The sequence below is a fragment of the Plecotus auritus genome (assembly GCF_963455305.1).
Source record: "Plecotus auritus genome assembly, chromosome: 3".
Taxonomy (NCBI): domain Eukaryota; kingdom Metazoa; phylum Chordata; class Mammalia; order Chiroptera; family Vespertilionidae; genus Plecotus; species Plecotus auritus.
The window spans coordinates 112178537-112199261 of record NC_137772.1 but is presented as its reverse complement, the minus strand read 5'-3'; the positions used below and the strand labels follow the sequence as shown (position 1 = coordinate 112199261).

The following is a 20725-nucleotide window of genomic DNA, read 5'->3' as shown; positions in this document are numbered from 1 at the left end:
CTGTAAGAGAGAGAGAGAAGGTTACCTCCAAGGGTTCTCCCATCTTCTTATCAAATTATTTCTCATCAAAAACACATCAGGCCAGAAAGGAATGGATTTAAGTATACAAAGTAATTCAAATGGATTTAAGTATACAAAGTAATTCAAAGAAAGGGACTAAATCCAAGAATATTCTATCCATCAAGGCTTTCATTCAAAATTGAAGGTGAAATCAGGGGCTTCAGAGACAAAAACAGGCTAAAGGAGTTTATTAACCCCAAACCATCAATGCAAGAAATCCTGTGGGGACTGGTGTTAGAAGAAGGAGTAGAACGAGAGGAGAAGCACACACATAAAGAATAAAAATGGCAACAAACAAGTACCTATCAATAAAAACCTTAAACATAAATGTATTAAGGGCTCTAATAAAAAGACATTGGGTGGCTGAATGGATAAGAAAACATAACCCATATATATGCTGTCTACAAGAGACCCACCTCTGAACAAAGGACTCACACAGACTGAAAGTGAAGGGATGGAAAAAGTTTTTTCAGGAAAATGAAAATGAAAAAAAAGCTGGGGTCGCAATACTTATACCTGACAAAATAGGCCTCAAACTGAAGGCCATAATAAGAAATAAGGAAGGCCACTTAATAATACTAAAGGGATCAATTCAACAAGAAGATATAACTCTGGTAAACATATATGCACCCAATACAGGAGCACCCAAGTACATAAAAAATCTTCTGAAAGACATAAAGGGAGAGTTCAATAGCAATACAATCATAGTAGGGGTCTTTAATACCCTATTGATATCACTGGATAAATCTTCTAGACAAAAAAAAATCAGCAAATAAATAGCAAAGTTAAAGTACTCACTAGATCAGATGGAACTAATTGATATGTTCAGAACATTTCACCCCAAAGCTACAGAATATACATTCTTTTCAAGTGCACATGGGTAATTTTCAAAGATAGGCCACATATTAGGACACAGTTTAAGTCTCTACAAATTCAAGAAGATAGAAATCATAACAAGCATCTTCTCAGATCAGAATGGCATAATATTAAAAATCAACTACAATAAAAAGAATTAAAAACATAGATGCTAAATAAGATGCTATTAAACAAAGAATGGGTTACCAAAGAGATCAAAGAAAAAATAAAAACACCCTAGAAACAAATGACAATGAAAATACAACAAACCAAAATCTTTGGGACACAGTGAAAGCAGTCCTGAGAGGGCAGTTCATAGCACTGCAGGCTTATCTTGAAAAAGAAGAAAAACTGGTAATAAGTTATCTAACTCTACAACTTAAAGAAATAGAGAGCAAGAAAAAATGCCCAGAGTAAGTAGAAGGAAGGAAATAATAAAGATCAAAGCAGAAAGAAATTACATAGACTCCACCCCACCCCCAAAAAAGTACAAAAGATCAATAGAATCAAGAACTGGTTCTTTGAAAGGATAAACAAGGTTGATGAACCTCTAGCCAAGCTCACCAAGAAACAAAGAGAGAGGACCCAAATAAAATCAGAAATGAAAGAGGTGAAATAACAACCTACCCCACAGAAATACAAAAGATTGTAAAAAAAATGCTACAAACAACTTTATTCCAACAAAGTGGACAACCTAGATGAAGCGGACATATTCCTAGAAAAATACGATCTTCCAAAATTCAATCCGGAAGTATCAGAAAACCTAAATAGGCCAATAACTACTGAAGAAATTGAAGCCGTAATAAAAACAACTTCCAGCAAACTAAAGCCCTGGTCCAGACAGCTTCACAGGAGAGTTTCACCAAACATTCACAAAAGAACTAAAGCCTATCCTCCTCAGGCTATTCCAAAAAAGTCAAGAGGAAAGAACACTTCCAAGCTCTTTCTATGAAGCCAGCATTACCCTAATCCCAAAACCAGATAAAGATACTACAAAAGAAGAGAATTACAGGACAATATCCCAGATAAACTTAAATGCTAAAATTCTCAACAAAATATTAGCAAATTGCATCCAGCAAAATATTAAAAAGATCATACACCATGACCAAGTGGGATTTATTCTTGAGTTGCAAGGCTGGCACAATATCCGCAAATCAATAAATGTAGTATGTCACATAAATAAATTGAAACACAAAAAAAACACATCATCAGATCAACTGATGGAGAAAAAGCATTTGACAAAATCCAACACCCTTTTTTGATTAAAAAAAAATCTCAGCAAAGTGGGAATAGAGGAATCATACCTCAACATAAAAAAAAGCCTTATATGACAAAACTACAGCCAACATCATACTCAATGGGAAAATACTAAAACCATTTTCTCTAAGAACAGGAACAAGACAGGAATGCCCACTCTCACTACTCCTGTTTGACATAGTATTGGAAGTGCTAGACATAGTGATCAGACAAGAAGAAGAAATAAAAGGCATCCAAATAGAAATAAAATTGTCATTATTTGCAGATGACATGATATTGCACATAGAAAACCTTAAAGACTCCATCAAAAAACTATCTTACCTAATAATAGACAAACATGTAAATTGACCATACCTCCACTATGCCCACAGCCAATCAGAATGAGTATGCAAATTAGAAGGTCAAAGATGGTGGCCGCCCAGCTGCTCCAGGCATGGAGTGGCCAGGCAGGGCAGGACGCCTGCTATGAGAGGGAGGGCAGGGGCAAAGGGATCTACAGGAGAGGAGTGCTGCAGTGAAGACAAGACTCTAGACCAGCCGTGGGCAAACTACAACCCGCGGGCCGGATCCGGCTCGTTCAGCTGTTCTATCCGGCCCGCGGAGCCGAAAGAGCGGAGGGTTCTCTTGCTCTCCCCTACACTCCTTTACTTTGAATTTATATTAGTTCACACAAACACTCCATCCATGCTTTTGTTCCGGCCCTCCGGTCCAGTTTAAGAACCCATTGTGGCCCTCGAGTCAAAAAGTTTGCCCACCCCTGAAGACTCTGGAGTCTACAGCAAAGACGGCAGACTCTGGACAGAGTCTGCAGCAAAGACGAAGATGGCAGACTCCAGCCGGAGTCTGCAGCAAAGACAAAGACAGCAGACTCCGGCCAGAGTCTGCAGGGAAGCAGTGAAGATGAACTGGCCAGAGTCTGCAGCGAAGACGAAGACGGCAGACTCCGGCCTGAGTCTGCAGCAAAGATGAAGAAGGTAGACTCTGGCCAGAGTGGAGGCCTGGGTCCCGGGTGCCGGAGGAAAACCGGTGTTGGAAACCAAGGGAAGGAAGGCCTATTGCACAAATCTCTTCATGCAACGGGCCTCTAGTATTTAATAAATGAATTTGGCAACAGAGCAGGATACAAAATTAACACGCAGAAATCTCTGGGCTTTTTTATAACCAATAATGAACTCTTAGAAAGAGAAACTAAAAAAAAATCTCATTTAACCTTGCAACAAAAAAATTAAGAATACCAGGAATAAACTTAACTAAGGAGGTAAAATTCCTTTACTCAGAAAACTACACATCGAAAAAGAGATAGAGGATGACATAAACAAGTGGAAGAATATACCATGTTTATGGATTGGTAGAATTAACATCATGAAAGTGTCCATACTACACAAAGAAATCTATAAATTCAATGCAATTTCCATTAAAATACCAACAGCATATTTCTCAGACCTAGAACCAACTCTCCAAAAATTTAAATGGAATAAAAAAGACCCCAAATAGCCACAGCAATCCTGAGAAAGAAGAACAAAGTTGGAGGGATCACAATACCAGATATAAGTTATATTACAAAGCCACTGTTCTCAAAATAGCCTGGTACTGGCACAAGAACACACATACAGTATAGAACAATGGAACAGAACAGAGAACCCAGAAATCAACCCAAACTTCATGTTCAATTAATATTTTAAAATGAGGCAAGAGCATATGAACTCTTATGTTCATGGACAGTCTATTTAATAAATGGTGTCTGAAAAATTGGAAAGATACATGAAAAAAAAAAAAGAAAAGAAAAGAAACTAGACCGGCAACTTACACCACACAGAAAGATACACTCAAAATAGATAAAAGACTTAAATGTAAGACAGGAAACCTAAAAATCTTGAAGAAACAAACACAAAGAGCAAAGTATCAGACATATCTCATAGCAATATCTTTTTTTTTTTTTCTCATAGCAATATCTTTGACAGATCTCCTAGGACAATGGAAACTAATGAGAAAATAAACAAATGGGACTACATCAAAATAAAAAGCATCTGCACAGCAAAAGAAACCATCAACAAAACAACAAGGGAGCCCCCACTGCATGGGAGAACATATTTGTCAATGTTATATCTGATAAAGGTTTCATCTCCAAAATTTGTAGGGAAAGCATACAACTTAACAAAAGGAAGATAAACAATCCAATAAAAAAAAATGGGCACAGGACCTAAATAGACACTTCTCAAAATGGACATACAGAAGGCCAAGTGGCATATTGAAAAATGCTCAGAGTCACTAATCATCTGAGAGATGCAAATCAAAATGACAATGAGGTACCACTTCACACCTGTAAGAATGGCTATCATCAACAAATCGACAGATGACAAGTCCTGGTGAGGATGTGGGGAAAAGGGAACCCTCATACACTGCTGGTGGGAATGCAGACTTGTGCAGCCACTGTGAAAAACTGTATGGAGTTTCCTCAAATAAATTATAAATGGAATTCCCATTTGACCCAGTGATCCCACTTCAAGGAATATATCCTAATAAATCAGAAAGGCCAATCAGAAAGTATATATACACTCCTATGTCCATAGCAGCATAATTTACAATAGCTAAGATTTGGAAACAGCCTAAGTGCCCATCAGCAGATGAGTGGATTAAAAAACTGTGGTGCATCTATACAATGGAATACTATGCTGCTGTAAAAAAGAAAGAACTCTTACCACGTGCAACAACATGGATGGGCCTAGAAAGCATCATACTAAGCAAAATAAGCTAGCTGGAGGAAGATAAATATCACATGATCTCACTCATTTGTGGAATATAATGAACAACATAAAACTGATGAACAAAAATAGATCCAAAGACAGAAGTATTGAACAGACCATCAAAACTCAGAGGGAAGGCAGAGGAGGGTGTGAAGGTGAGGTAAGAAATCAACCAAAGATCTTGTATGCATGCATATAAGCATAACCAATGGTCACAGACAATATGGGTGTGAAGGCCTATGCCGGGGGACAGAGGCAGGCTGGGAGAGATCATTGGGGGAAAGGGGAACATATGTAATAATTTCAACAATAAAGAATTTTTAAAAAATCAATGATGAGAGAGAATCATTGATTGGCTGCCTCCTGCACACCTCACACTGGGGATCAAGCTCGAAACCCAGGCATCTGCCCTATCCCAGAATTAAACCATGACCTCCACGTTGATAGGTCGATGCTCAACCATATGAGCCATGCTGGACAGGCTCTGGCTAGTTTTGATTCATGTTTTCTATGTCTTTTTTCATTACTAAGTTCCTTGTAGTTACCAGTAATTTCCTTGTAGTTCCCCAAGAGTTCCTTGAGCATTTCTATAATCATTACTGTGAACTCTGTGTTTGATAAATTGCTGATGTCCACCAATTTAGGTCTCTTTTGGTTCTGCCTCCTTTTTTTAATTTGAAGTTTTTCTTTGTCTCCCCATTTTATTTGTCTCTTTGTGTTTGTTTCTATGTATTAGATATATCTGTCTCCCAGTCTTCATGGGGTGGTCTTCTGTAATAAGTCTTGTGGTATCCATTCATGTGTTCTCCTTGAACTCCTGAGCTGGATACTCTAGGAGTGACCAATTTGAGGCTTATTTGGGCTTTCCTGTTGTAATTGGGTCTTGATTGTTGTTTCATTCTTTTTTTTTTTTTATTGTTTAAAGTATTACAAATAGTAGTACATATGTTTCCTTTTTTTCCCCATTGACCTTCACCTGGCATCCCCTACCCCCCAGCACTTCCCCAAACCCCACCCCCACAGTGTCTTGCGTCCATTGGTTATGCTTATATGCATACATACAAGTCCTTCAATTGATTTCTTACCCCCCTCCGCCAACACTCCCCAGCCTTCCCCCTGTAATTTGACAGTCTGTTCAATGCTTCTCTGCCTCTGTATCTTTTTGTTCATCAGGTAATAATTTTCTTTTTTTTTTAAATTTCTTTATTGATTAAGGTGTTACATATGTGTCCTTATTCCCCCATTACACCCCCCCATCCCACCCACTCATGCCCTCACACGCCTGTTCTCTGTGTCCATTGGTTAGGCTTATATGCATGCATACGAGTCCTTGGTTGATCTCTCCCCCTTACCCCCAACCTCCTCTACCTTCCCTCTGAGGTTTGATGGCCTGATCAATGTTGCTCTGTCTCTGGATCTGTTTCAGTTCATCACTTTATCTTGTTCATTATATTCCATCAATGAGTGAGTTCATGTGGTATTTATATTTCAATGACTGGCTTATTTCACTTAGTATAATGCTCTCCAGGTCCATCCATGCTGCTGCAAATGGTAAGAATTCCTTCTTTTTGATAGCAGCATAGTATTCCATTGTGTAGATGTACCATAGTTTTCTAATTCACTCATCTGTGGATGGGCATTTAGGCTGTTTCCAAATCTTAGCTATTGTAAATTGTGCTGCTATGAACATGGGGGTGCATATAACCTTTCTGATTGGTGTTTCTGTTTTCTTGGGATATATTCCTAGAAGTGGTATTACTGGATCAAATGATAGTTCCATCTTTAAATTTTTGAGGAAACACCATACTGTTCTCCACAATGGCTGCACCAGTCTGCATTCCCACCAGCAGTGCACGAGGGTTCCTTTTTCTCTGCATCCTCTCCAGCACTTGTCATTTATTGATTTGTTCATGATAGTCATTCTGACAGGTGTGAGATGGTACCTCATTGTTGTTTTGATTTGCATCTCTCGGATGATTAGTGAATTTGAGTATGTTTTCATGTGTCTCTTGGCTTTCTGAATGTCCTCTTTTGAAAAGTGTCTATTTAGGACCTTTGCCCGGTTCTTGATTGGATTGTTTATCTTCCTTTTGTTAAGTTGTATGAGTTCCCTGTAAATGTTGGAGATTCAACCCTTAGCAGAGATACCCTTGGCAAATATGTTCTCCCATGCAGTGGGCTTTCTTGTTGTTTTGTTGATGGTTTCTTTTGCTGTGCAGAAGCTTTTTATTTTGATGTAGTCCCATTTGTTTATTTCTCCGTAGTCTCTCTTGCCCTAGGATGTGTATGTAAAGATATTGCTATGACATATGTCTGCAATTTTGCTGCCTATGGAGTCTTGTATGATTTTTATGGTTTCCCGTCTTACATTCAAGTCCTTTAGCCATTTTGAGTTTGTTTAGTGTATGGTGTAAGTTGTTGATCTAAATTCATTTTTTTTTTTTTGCATGTATCTGACCAAATTTCCCAGCACCATTTATTAAAGAGGCTGTTTTGACTCCAATGTATGCTCTTGCCTTTTTTGTCAAATATTAATTGAGTATAATGGCTTGGGTTAATTTCTGGTCTTCTATTCTGTTCCATTGGTCTATATGTATATTCTGGTGCCAGTACCAGGCAGTTTTGAGAACTGTGGCTTGGTAATATGGTTTGATGTCTGGTATTGTGATCCCTCCAACTTTGTTCTTTTCTCAGGATAGCTGTGGCTATTCGGAGTCTTTTTTTGTTTTGTTTGTTCCAGAAGCATTTTTGGAGAGTTTGTTCTAGATCTTTGAAATATGCCATTGGTATTTTAATAGGTATTGCATTTAATCTATAGATTGCTTTAGGTAGTATGGATATTTTAATGATGTTGATTCTACCAATCCATGAACATGGTATGTTCTTCTATTTGTTCATGTCTTCCTCTATATCTTTCTTTCAATGTACTATAGTTTTCTGAGTACAGGTCTTTTACGTCCTTGGTTAAGTTTATTCCTGGGTATCTAATATTTTTTCTTTGGTGCAATGGCAAATGGGATTTTTTTTTCATTTCTCTTTCTGTGAGTTCATTATTGGTGTATAAAAAGGCCATAGATTTCTGGGCACTAATTTTGTATCCTGCTACATTGCCAAATTCATTTATTAGGTCTAGCAGTTTTTTGATGGAGTCTTTGGGGTTTTCTCTGTATAATACCATGTCATCTGCAAATAAGGAAAGTTTTACCTCTTCTTTTCCAATTTGGATGCCTTTTGTTTCTTCTTCTTGTCTGATCGCTATGGCTAGTACTTATAGTACTATCTCAAACAGAAGTGGTGAAAGTGGGCATCCTTGTCTTGTTCCTGTTCTTAGGCAAAATGGTTTTAGTGTTTGCCCATTGAGTCTGATGTTGGCTGTATGTTTGTCATATAGGGCTTTTATTATGTTGAGGTATGATCCCTCTATTGCCACTTTGCTGAGAGTTTTTATCAAGAAAGGGTGTTGGATTTTGTCAAATGCTTTCCTGTATCAATTGATATGATTATGTAATTTTTGTCTCTCAGTTTGTTTATGTGATGTATCACATTTATTGATTTGCAGATATTGTACCATCCTTGCATCCCTGGAATAAATCCCACTTGGTCATGGTGTATGATCTTTTTAATGTAAAGCTGAATCCGATTTGCTAGAATTTTGTTGAGGATTTTAGCATATATGTTCATCAAGGATATTGGCCTGTACTTCTCTTTTTTGTGGTGTCTTTATTTGGTTTTGGGATTAGGGTAATGCTGGCTTCATAGAAAGAGCTTGGAAGTGTGCCTTCCTCTTGAATTTTTTGGAATAGTCTGAGGAGGATAGGTTTTAGTTCTTCTTTGAATGCTTGGTGGAACTCCCCTGTAAAGCCATCTGGACCAGGGCTTTTGTTTGCTGGAAGATTTTTTATCACTTTTTCAATTTCTTTGGTAGTTATCAGCCTATTCAGGTTTTTTGATTCTTCTAGGTTGAGTTTTGGGAGCTTGTATTTTTCTAGGAATATCTCCATTTCATCTAGGTTGTCCATTTTGTTGGAATAGAGTTGTTCATAGTATTTATTCATAATAGTTTGTATTTCTGTGGGGTCTGTTGTTATTTCAACTCTTTCATTTCTGATTTTGTTTATTTGGGTCCTCTCTCTTTGCTTCTTGGTGAGCCTGGCTAGAGGTTTATCAATCTTATTTATCCTTTCAAACAACTGGCTTTTGGTTTTGTTAATCTTTTGTACTCTTTTGGTTTCTATTTCATTTATCTCTGCTCTGATCCTTATTATTTCCTTCCTTTTGCTTAAGCTGGGCTTTTCTTGTTGCTCTATTTCTAACTCTTTGAGTTGTAGGATTAGGCAATTTATTACCATTGTTTCTTGCTTTTTGCTGTAGGCTTATATAACTATGAAGTTCCCTCTCAAGACTGCTTCCATTGTGTCCCATAGATTTTGGGTTGTTGTGTTTTTATTGTCATTTGTTGCCATGATGTTTTTTATTTCTTCTTTGATGTCTCTGGTAACCCAGTCATTGTTTAATAGCATGTTATTTAGTCTCCTGGTGTTTGATTTTTTTATTGTTTTATTGTAGTTGATTTCTAGTTTTATGCCATTGTGATCTAAGAAGATGCTTGATATGACTTCTATCTTCTGGAATTTGAAGAGACTTTGCTTGTGACCCAATATATGGTCTATCTTTGAAAATGATCCATGTGCACTTGAGAAGAATTTATATTCTGTATAATCTGTGGCTTTGGGGTGAAATGTTCTGATGATGTCAATTAATTCCATCTGATCTAGTGAGTCATTTAGGATTGATGTTTCTTTGCTGATATTTTGTTTAGAGGATTTTCCCAATGGTGATAGTGGGTTATTAAAGTCCCCTACTATGACTGTATTGCTATCAATCTCTCCCTTGATAGCCTCCAGAACTTCTTTATTTTTATGCATTTGGGTGTTCCTGTATTGGGTGTGTATATGTTTACCAGTCTTATTTCTTGTTGTTGGATTTCTCCCTTTAGTATTATGAAGTGGCCTTCCTTATCTCTTCTTATGTCCTTCACTTTGAGATCTAATTTGTCAGATATAAGTATTGTACCCCAGCTTTTTTTTCATTTCCATTTGCCTGAAAAAACTTTTTCCATCCTTTCACCATCAGTCTGTGTGAGTCCTTTTTTCTGAGGTGGGTTTCTTGTAGACAGCAGATATATGGGTCATGTTTTCTTATCCACTCAGCTACCCTATGTCTTTTGATTGGGGCATTTAATCCATTTACATTTAAATTTATTATTGATAGGTACTTGTTTGTTGCCATTTTTATTCTTTACACCTGTGTTTCTTTTTCGTTGCCTATTTCTTCTTTTACAGCAGACAGACCCTTTAGCATTTCTTGCATTGCTGGTTTGGTGGTAATAAACTCCCTTAGTCCTCTTTTGTCTGTGAAGCTCCTGATTTCACCCTCAATTTTTATTGATAGCCTTGCTGGGTACAGTATTCTTGGATTCAGACCCTTCCTTTGCATGACTTTCATTCCATTCCCTTCTGGCCTGGTGTGTTTCTGTTGAGAAATCAGTCGCTAGTCTGATGGGTGATCCTTTGTAGGTAACTTTCTGTATCTCTCTGGCTGCTTTTAATATTCTTACTTTGCCATTGGTGTTTGCCAATTTAATTATAATGTGCCTTGGTGTCAGTCTTTTTGGGCTTCATTTTGTTTTGGAATCTGTGAGCTTCTTGGATTTGTGTGAGTTTTTTCTTCCCTACATTAGAGAAGTTTTCTGTCATTATTTCTTCCAACAGGTTTTCTATTTCTTGCTCAGTTTCTTCTCCTTCTGGCACCCCTATTATGCGGGTGTTGTTTTGTTTCGTGTTGTCCCAAAGTTGCCTTAGGCTCTCTTTCTGTTTTTTAAGTTTTTTTACTAGATGCTGCTCTGCTTGGGTATTTTTTCCTACCTTGTCTTCTAGTTCACTGATGTGGTCCTCTGTTTCTTCTTGTCTACTGTTGATGCTTTCTATTCAGTTCTTTATAGCAGTGATGTCATTTTTCACTTCTTCTTGGTTTTTCTTCATTTCTTCTTGGTTCTTACACATATTGTTGAATTTGTCTTCCAACCTTTTCATCGACCTTATGACCATGACTCTGTATTCTTTCTCTGACATATTGCTTGCCTCCATTTCGTTTACTTCCTTTTCTGGTGATGCCTCCTTCTCTTTCATATGCGGGCTATTTCTTTGTCTCCCCATGATCTCTCTTCTCCAGTTATCTGGTTATGTAGTTCTCTCTCTCCTGCATTGATTCAAAGGCACAAAATACAACACAACAAGGCACCACGCACAAGGCACTGAAAACCAATGTATTCATTATACTAATAACCCCAAATAAAGGTGTCCACCAGAGGAAACAGAATTAGGGGATAAGAAAAAAAAGGAGTGCAAAAATGATATTGAGAAAAGGAAAGAAGTAAGAGAGAAAGGAAAAAAAATTAAAAAGAGCTGGGGGGAGGAACTATTTATAAGGGGAGAAAACTCCAAAAGAACAACCACTAATCCCCCAAAATGCAAACAACAAACACCCAGAGGTGAATGCAAAGTACAAACAATAACTAATAACAAGTGAGGAGAGGAAAAATAGATGCAAAAAACAAAAAAAGAGTAACAATCTCAGCAATAAGCACAACAATAACCAATCTAATCAATAATCAAACAAACAACAACAATAGGTCAGAAAAAGGAAGACAAAACAAAACAAAACAAAAAACCTAGAACAAAAAAAACAAAATAGAACAACAACAACATAAAAACAATAACAACAACAACAAAAACAGATCAACAAAAAAAGGGCACAGAGAAAAAAAGAATTGGATAGTGAAGAAAGAGAAGTGAGAGGTGTGTATGGACTTAGAGCAGGGGATCAGGAATTAGATATATAAATAGGGTGAATTTTTAAGAGGGTGTAAAAAGAAGGAATAGGGAAAATCTAAAGCAGGAATAGGGTAAGAGAAACAGGACAACAAAAGGGAAAAAGTGATGAAGAGAGTGTTGGCATAAAGGTAAACTTGAGATAGAGTAAAATGATACTAAAGGAAAAATTAAAATAAAATGTAGAACACTAATCCCAAAATAAAATAAAATAAAGACAAAATAAAATGACACTTTTAAAAAAAGGTAAGCCAAAACCGGTTTGGCTCAGTGGATAGAGCATCGGCCTGCGGACTGAAGGGTCCCGGGTTCGATTCTGGTCAAGGGCATGTACCTTGGTTGCGGGCACATCCCCAGTAGGAGGTGTGCAGGAGGCAGCTGATCGATGTTTCTCTCTCATCGATGTTTCTAGCTCTCTATCCCTCTCCCTTCCTCTCTGTAAAATATCAATAAAATATATTTTAAAAAAAGGTAAAATAGTAGTTGTAATAATACTGATTAAAAATAATAGTATAATAATTAAAAAGGTAAAATCAATTGAGGAAAAAAGATAAAAAATTCAGCTTCTTAAGTAAAAGATGAAAAAATAAAAATGTGCAGTAGTGAAGGTCATTCACTTCCTCTACTGTTCTGTTTGGCATGCCTGTTTCCTGTCTGGTAGTCAGGACAGTATTGAAGTTCCTGTGTTCCACTGTTCCTCTGTGTTGTAAACCACAGTCCTGATTTTCCAGCAGGCAGTATTTCTTTGTTTCTTAGACTCCTTTATTTGTGTTTACACAAGAGTCAATTTGTGATTCAACCCCTGGGTGGCAGTGTTTCTGGATTGACCTCTGGGGCTATAAGTACACTTTCGCCAGCATTTAGATTTTGTTTTCCCTTTTACACTTAATACTGGTTTGGGACTATGGACTTCCCCAGAGCTGGTTCTCTGATCATTACTCTTTGCTCTGATCCCCAGGTTCCACAAAAACAACTTTCCCCTGCAGTTTCTGACAGTGTCCCCAATTGGGTGATCCTATGTACTGGGCTTAGTAATCAAAAGCAAGGATTTAAAGAGAAAAAAAGAGCCAGAGTAAGTGCGCAAACTCTCAACTTTTACCCTCTGGCACTGCGTGCAACTCTTTGAATGGTGCGCAACTCTTTGAATGTCTCTATGCACATTTCTCCCCCCGCCGCCCCCCAGCACTAAGCAGCTGGCACACTGTTAAAATTTTAGGCTGCCTTTTTGTGCCCAGTTGAGCTATAGGTTGCTTTTTAGAGTTCCCTTCTCTTAGCAGCCCTTCAGATCCCCTTCCACATTTGCAGATCTTGCTAGCCCCAATGGCTGTGGATTTTGTGGAGCGCAGACTTCCCGGGAACCTCTAGATCCCATTGTGTGCGTTTCTCTCTCCTGCCTGTATCACAGACCTCACCTTTTCCTAGGCAAAATCTGACCTTTCCATGATAGTCACACTGTTTGAAGTCTGGTGTTCCTGGGTTTGCAGCTGTTCCCTAGGTGTTGTTGTTGTAGATTCCCAGGATGTGTAGGCTTCCAATAACAGCCACTCTCCCCTTCAAGATGGCGTGGTCTCTATGTCAGAGCTGGTTGCTCTGGGAGAGTTTTCAGCAGCAGTGGAGGCTGCCCGGTCAGGGGAACCTGGTCCGGCAATCCCCAACAGTCCCTTTGAGTATAGCTGTCCCTCACTCACAAATATACACTTCCTGTGCAGCCACACACTCTCCTTTCATTCTCTCATTCACACACTATCTTGCAGTCTGCCTTCCAGTCGGCAGCCATCTTCCAGGAGTCTGTTGTTTCATTCTTAAGTGAGATTTATTCTCAGGCTGGCTAACTGTGAGGCTCAACTCAGACCACATCATGTGAGTTGTACTGGTCCTGATAGGACAAAATGAAACCCACCAAGAAAAAACAAAAAACTAACAAAAATATACTAAAGAAACTGACAACAGCAAAAACAACCACAAGAGAAAAGAGACTTAGGAAAGGGAAAAGAGAACAAGAATAATAAATGATAAAGAAAGACATAAAATAATAATAATAAAAATACTAAAAGAGAAAAGGGGAAGAAAGAAGATTCTAAAAGGAAAGAAGAGAGAGAGAAGAAAAATGAGTAAAAAGTAGAAACAGAGAAGAAAAATGAGTAAAGAGTAGGAATAGGAAAATGGTAACAAAGAAAAGATGAAAGAGAAAAACATTATGAAAAGGTAAAAATAAGAGAAAGGTTAAGCAAAAGGAAGAAAAGAAAAAAAAGAAGGAAAAAATAGAGTTAGAAAAGAAAGGAGTCAAATAAGAGATATGAACGAAACAAAAGATAATAGAAAAAATAACAATAATAATACCAAAGCAATAAGAAAGAAAATAATGGAGCCCAGCTGGTATGCCTCCATGGTTGCACATCAACCTAGGGACCAGGATGTCATAGTTTGATTCCTGGTCAGAGTATATATCCGGGTTGCAGGCTCGATCCCCAGGATGAGGCATGCAGGAGGCAATGGATCAATGATTCTCTCTCATTAGGCATGTTTCTCTGTCCGTTTCCCTCAGTCTCTGAAATCAATGTGTGTGTGTGTGTGTGTGTGTGTGTATTAGAGGCCTGGTGCATGAAATTCGTGCGGGGGGGGGGGTTGTCCCTCAGCCCAGCCTGCACCCTCTCCAATCTGGGACCTCTTGAGGGATGTCCAACTGCCCAGTGGGATCGGGCCTAAACAGGCAGTCAGAAATCCCTCTCACAATCCAGGACTGCTGGTTCCCAATGGCTCACCTGCCTGCCTGCCTGATTGCCCCTAACTGCTTCTGCCTGCCAGCCTGATCACCCCCTAACCACTTCCCTACCAGCCTGATCGATGCCTAACTGCTCCCCTGCCAGCCTGATTGCCCCTAACTGCCCTCCCCTGCCATCCTGGTCACCCCCAACAGCCCTCCCCTGCTGGCCCGGTAACCCCCAACTGCCCTCACCTGCTGGCCCGGTAACCCCTAACTGCCCTCCCCTGCTGGCCTGGTCGCCCCTAAGTGCCCTTTCCTGCAGGCCTGGTCGCCAACAACTGCCCTCCCCTGATGGCCCGGTCACCCCTAACTGCCCTCCCCTGCTGGCCTGATCGCCCACAACTGCCCTCCTCTGCAGGCCTGGTCCCCCCCAACTGCCCTCCCCTATAGGCCTGGTCCCCCACAACTGCCCTCCTCTGCAGGCCTGGGTCCCCCCCAACTGTTCTCCCTTGCAGGCCTGGTCTCCCCCAACTGCCCTCCTCTGCTGGCCTGGTCACCCCCAACTGCCCTCCTCTGCTGGCCATCTTGTGTCCACATGGGGGCAGCCATCTTTGACCACTTGGGGGCGGCCATCTTGTGTGTTGGAGTGATGGTCAATTTGCATATTACTCTTTTATTAGATAGGATATATATATACTAGAGGCCCAGCATGCGATTGAAATCATGTGAGGAGGTATCCCGCCTCCCCCACCATGCAAGGAGGCACCCGGCAGGGGGATGGGACCCATGCCTGACCTGCATAGCACTGGCCACTGCATTGTGTCTGCTGGGGTGGGGGCAGGCGCTCCTGTGTGTTGTGTCTCCAGTCCGGCCCACCCCCAGCCTCGGCCTCCCCGCAGCCACTGGGGTTGTGGGTGGCACGTAGTCCCCTCCTGCCCATCTGCACGCGCAGCTCCTCCTGAGCAGTCATGATGCAGCCTCCTCCTGAGCAGTCATGATGCAGCCTCTTCCTGAGCGGTCATGACACCCAGCTAATTGGCATATTCCCTGTTTATATATATATTAGAGGCTATCAACACAGGGAAGCAGCCAAAATGCAGAGACAAAGAAACAGGTCACAAATGAAAGAAATGGAGGAAAGCAAACTACTGGATATAGAGTTCAAAACCACGGTTATAATGTTACTCAAGAATCTTCTAGAAACCTCCAAGAAATATAGTGAGACCCTCAAGGATATGAAAAAGGACCAAATGGCAAGATTTCATCCACCTAACAAATGTGGCCATGGTACACATGAAGCAAGCTGGGAAGTATTTCCAAATCGCTTGCTATAAAAACAAAGTTGTCTCTGGTGGAGCGACATGGAAAAAGACCTTGATGAAGTTCTACAGACCTACTCAGTGTTTATAAATGTTTCTAAAGTTCAGGTTGCAAAGAAGGAAGGCCCCATCAGTAAATTTGGAACAGATGACCAAACTGAAATCTGTAAGCAGATTTTGACTAAAGGGGAGGTTGAAGTATCAGATAAAGAACAGCACAGATAGCTGGAGCTGATGTTTAGGGACACTGAAACCATTGTAGCTGACAAATGTGTGAACCCTGAAACAAAGATACCATACACTGTTACGGTATGAAGGAATCCACTATTCAGTCAACACCAACAAGAGTACAAACAGCAGGCTTCGGAAGTGATAAAGCAGTTAAAAGAGAAAAAGAAGGTAGAACATGCTCACATGAGACTTCGGTTCATTCTTCCAGTGAATGAAGGAAAAAGCTGTAAGAAAAGCTCAATCCACTGATCAAGCTTATAGAAAGTGCGGACTACAATCAATAATTAGAAATTGTGTGTCTAATTGACCCAGTCTGCTTCAAAAAAATTGATGAGCTGATGCAAAAGAAAAAAAAAAAAGACAAAGGTTCTTTGGAAGTGCTCAATCTGAATGATGTTCATCAGTCTCTTCAGCTTTGAAACACTAAAACATTTTCATTTCCCACAGTCCTGTTTTCTTTCTGTGGTCTGCCAAATACTTGCTCAAATCTGTTTATGTTTTCTATGTTTGTGTTAAACAAAAAAAGACTTTATTAAATAAGTATTACAATGTATGGTTAATTTGGTTTTATTTATAAATTGAAATTTTAGGTAAAAAAATGAAAAATTCAAGATACAGAAGTCCAGAGTAGCGTTTTGCTGTCTTATGCCTTTGTAGCTTTCAAAGGTGAAAGTTATTGAGGAAGCTCTTGTAGATAAAAAGTTAAATTTTGAACAGTATAATAACATTAATTTGGGAAGGATATGTTTGTATAACAAAAAGGGAGTATTGCTGAAAAAGAAAACAATGCTTTTTTCTATGTAATGAAATGGATGTATAGCGGTAACTATATTTTGGCCTAATATAAAGCTTGTATAATGGCTTCCTGATCATCTGAAAATATATATATGATGATTGTGCAAGTCTTAAATAATTTTCATTAAAAATGCTGCCATAACATAGATTATTCCTAGTTTTTAAAAATAGCATTTATTGCCCTAACTGGTTTGGCTCAGTGGATAGACTGTCAGCCTGCGGACTGAAGGGTCCCAGGTTTGATTCCAGTCAAGGGCATGTACCTTCATTGCAGGCACATCCCCAGTAGTGGGTGTGCAGGAGGCAGCTGATTGATGTTTCTCTCTCATCGATGTTTCTAACTCTCTATCCTTCTCCCTTCCTCTCTGTAAAAAATCAATAAAATATATTTTAAAAAATAGCTTTTATTTCTAATTCTTAAAGTTTATAATATATGTTAATATAGCCAAAATTATGAAATTGTTAAAACCACTCTTTATTGTTACTAAAAAAAAGATGGGACACACACACACACACAAACACACACACACACACACACATAATGGAATACTATTCAGCCATTAAAAAGATGAAATATTTCCACTTGCAACAATATGGCTGGATCTTGAGTGTATCATGCTAAGTGAAGTAAGTCAAAAGGTAAAGGACAAGTACTGTATGAGTTCACTCATATATGGAATATAAACCAAAGGGAACAAATGAACAAACAAAACAAATAAACAAACTCATAGATACAGAAAATAGAATGGTGGTTACCATAGGGAAAGCAGATTAGGGGGAGCCAAAGGAGGTCATGGGGGTCAAATATTCAGTAAGAGGAGGCTAGATATCAGGCAGTGAGCACACAATGGAAGACACAGATGTCACACTATAAAGTTGTATAGCTGAATTTTATGTTATTAACCAATGTTACCCTAAAACATTTAATTTAAAACAAGCATGAGCATTTATATGCTGCTTACAAGAGACACTTCAAATTGAAAAATACATATAGAATGAAAATGAAACAATGGTAAAAGGTATTTCATGTAGCCCCGCCAGCATGGCTCAGTGGTTGAGTGTCAACCTATGAACCAGGAAGTCACGGTTTGATTCCTAGTCAGGGAATATCCCCAGGTTATGGGCTCGATCCCCATGTGAGGTGTGCTGGAGGCAGCAGACCAATGATTCTCTCTCAGCATTGATGTTTCTACCCCCCCCTCCCCCCGCTTCCTCTCTGAAATAAAAATATACTTTAAAAATATATATATGTTTATTGATTTCAGAGAGGAAGAGACAGGAAAAGATAGAAACATCAATGCTGAGAGAATCATTGATCGGCTGCCTCCTGCACAAACCCCACTGGGGATTGAGCCTGCAACACAGGCATGTGCCCTTGACCAGAATCGAACCTGGGACCCTTCAGTCCACAGGCCAATGCTCTATTCACTGAGCCAAACCGGCCAGGGCAATAAAAATATATTTTAAAAAATAGATATTCCATGCAAATAGAAACAAACTAACAAAAAAAGCTGAGGTAGCAATACCCATATCAGACAAAATGGACTTTAAAACAAAGAATCCTATATAATAAAGAGATAATATGCAAATTGACCATCATTCCAACACACAAGATGGCCGCCCACATGTGGACACAAGATGGCTGCCACAAGATGGCCAGCAGGGAGAGCAGTTGGGGGCAATCAGGCCTGCAGGGGAGGACAGTTAGGGGCAACCAGGCCTGCAGGGGAGGGCAGTTAGGAGTGACCAGGCTGGCAGGGGAGGGCAGTTAGAGATGACCAGGCTGGCAGGGGAGGGCAGTTGGGAGGGACCAGGCCCACAGGGGAGGGCAGTTGGGAGGGACCAGGCCCGCAGGGGAGAGCAGTTGGGGGGGACCAGGCCTGCAGGGGAGGGCAGTTGGGGGCCACCAGGCTGGCAGGATAGGAAAATTATGGGTGACCAGGCTGGCAGGGGAGGGCAGTTAGGGGAGACCGGGCCAGCAAGGGAGGGCAATTAAGGGCAACCAGACCTGCAGGGGAGGGCAGTTTAAGGGCAATCAGGCCGGCAGGGGAGCAGTTAGGTGTCAATCAGGCTGGCAGGGGAGTGATTAGGTGGTGATCAGGCTGGCAGGCAGAAGCGGTTAGGGGCAATCAGACAGGCAGTCAGTCCTGGATTGTGAGAGGGATGTCCGAACTTGTAAAGATGTTACCTTACATGGCAAAAGGGACTTTACAGATGTGATAAGGATCTTGAGATGGAAGATTAGTCTAGATTACTCAAATGGGTCCAATGTAATTACAGGGGCTCTTATAAGTGAAAGAGGAAGGCAGAAGACTCAGAGTCAGAGAAGATGTGATGACTGAAGCAGAATTTGGAGTGATGAGTGGAAAGAAATACTGTGGCAGGCTCTAGAAGCTGGAAAAAGGAAGGAAATAGATTCTCCCAAGTGCTTGAAAAAGGCATGTAGTCCTGCCAATCCATTTTAGACTTCTCATTTCTGGAACTTATTTTAAGCCACACACACACACACACACACACACACACACACACACACACACACACACACACAAAAGAGAACAATTCATAGCTACACAGAACTAACTCAAGAAACAAGAAAAATCCCAAATAATCTAACTTTATACCTAAAGGAACTATAAAAAGAACAAACAAAGCCAAGTAAACAGAAGGGAGGAAATAGTTAAGAACAGAAATAAAATAGGAACTTTAAAAAACAATAGAAAAAATCAATAAAACTATGCTGGTTCTTTAAAAAGATAAATGAAAATGACAAACCTTCAGCAAAACTCATCAAGAAAAAAAGAGTGAAGATAAATAACGTCAGAAATAAAAGAGAAGTTACAATTGATATCACAGAAATACAAAGAATTATCCTATATAATAAAAGTTTAATGTGCAAATCAACCAAATGGCAGAACGAACAGCAGAATGACGGGTTACTATGATGTGCACTGACCACCAGGGGGCAGACGCTCAACGCAGGAGCTGCCCCCTGGTGGTCAGTGTACTCCCACAGGGGGAGCGTCCCTCAGCCAGAAGTCAGGCTCATGGCTGGTGAGCGCAGTGGCAGTGGCAGGAGCCTCTCCTGCCTCTGTGGCAGTGCTAAGGAGCAGCAAGCAGAGCAGTAAGGAGCAGCAAGCGAGGGATCCCCCTCCCCTCAGTGCACAAATTTTGTGCACCGAGCCTCTAGTAAAGGAATAATATGAACAATTATATGCCAACAAAATTGACAATGCAGAAGAAATGGATAAATTCCTAGAAATATATACCCTTCCAAGACTGAACCAGGAAAAACACAATCTAAACAGACCAATTACTAAGATGGCAAGCCCCCTCCCTGCTTGCATCACCATAACCATGCCTCCACTTCTGTAATGTCACTTGTTTCTTCTGCTTCTGCTCCAGTGGGGTCCACTGCCAGTCAAGCTTCTACTGTCTCAGGTTACGGCCCTCCTCCCCAAACTGCAACAGATACCCAGAAGCTTAACATGTAACATAGAAAGAATGCCTAAAATGTGTATGTATGCCATATATTGGAGACAAAGAGCCTAGAAAAATATAAAAGGCCAAGCCCCGCTTTGTTTGGGGCTCAGCCTCTGGAAAGGATTCCACCGAGCCAGAACCAGTGTAATTAAAACAGTCCTTTTCTGAACTTCCAAGTGCGTTTGGTTTGTCACTTTCTGCCAGCCTGATTTTTGCCGTAACATTACTAGCAACATCATTGAAGCATAATAAAAACTCCCAACAAAAAGAAGTCCAGGACTGGATGGTTTCACAGGTGAATTCTACCAAATATTCAAGGAAGAAATAATACCTATCCTTTTAAACTATTTCAAAAAATTGAAGAGGAAGGAAGGAATGCTTCCAAATTCA

At 40.0% G+C, this 20725-nt stretch overlaps 1 pseudogene across 1 annotated transcript; it reads left to right on the top strand.

The window, feature by feature from the left end:
- Positions 1-4500: 4500 nt before the first annotated feature.
- Positions 4501-16479, top strand: LOC308244127 (ribosome maturation protein SBDS-like; annotated as a pseudogene). The gene is made up of 2 exons: positions 4501-4538; positions 15755-16479. The product of its transcript is annotated as a ribosome maturation protein SBDS-like (transcript).
- Positions 16480-20725: the final 4246 nt, after the last annotated feature.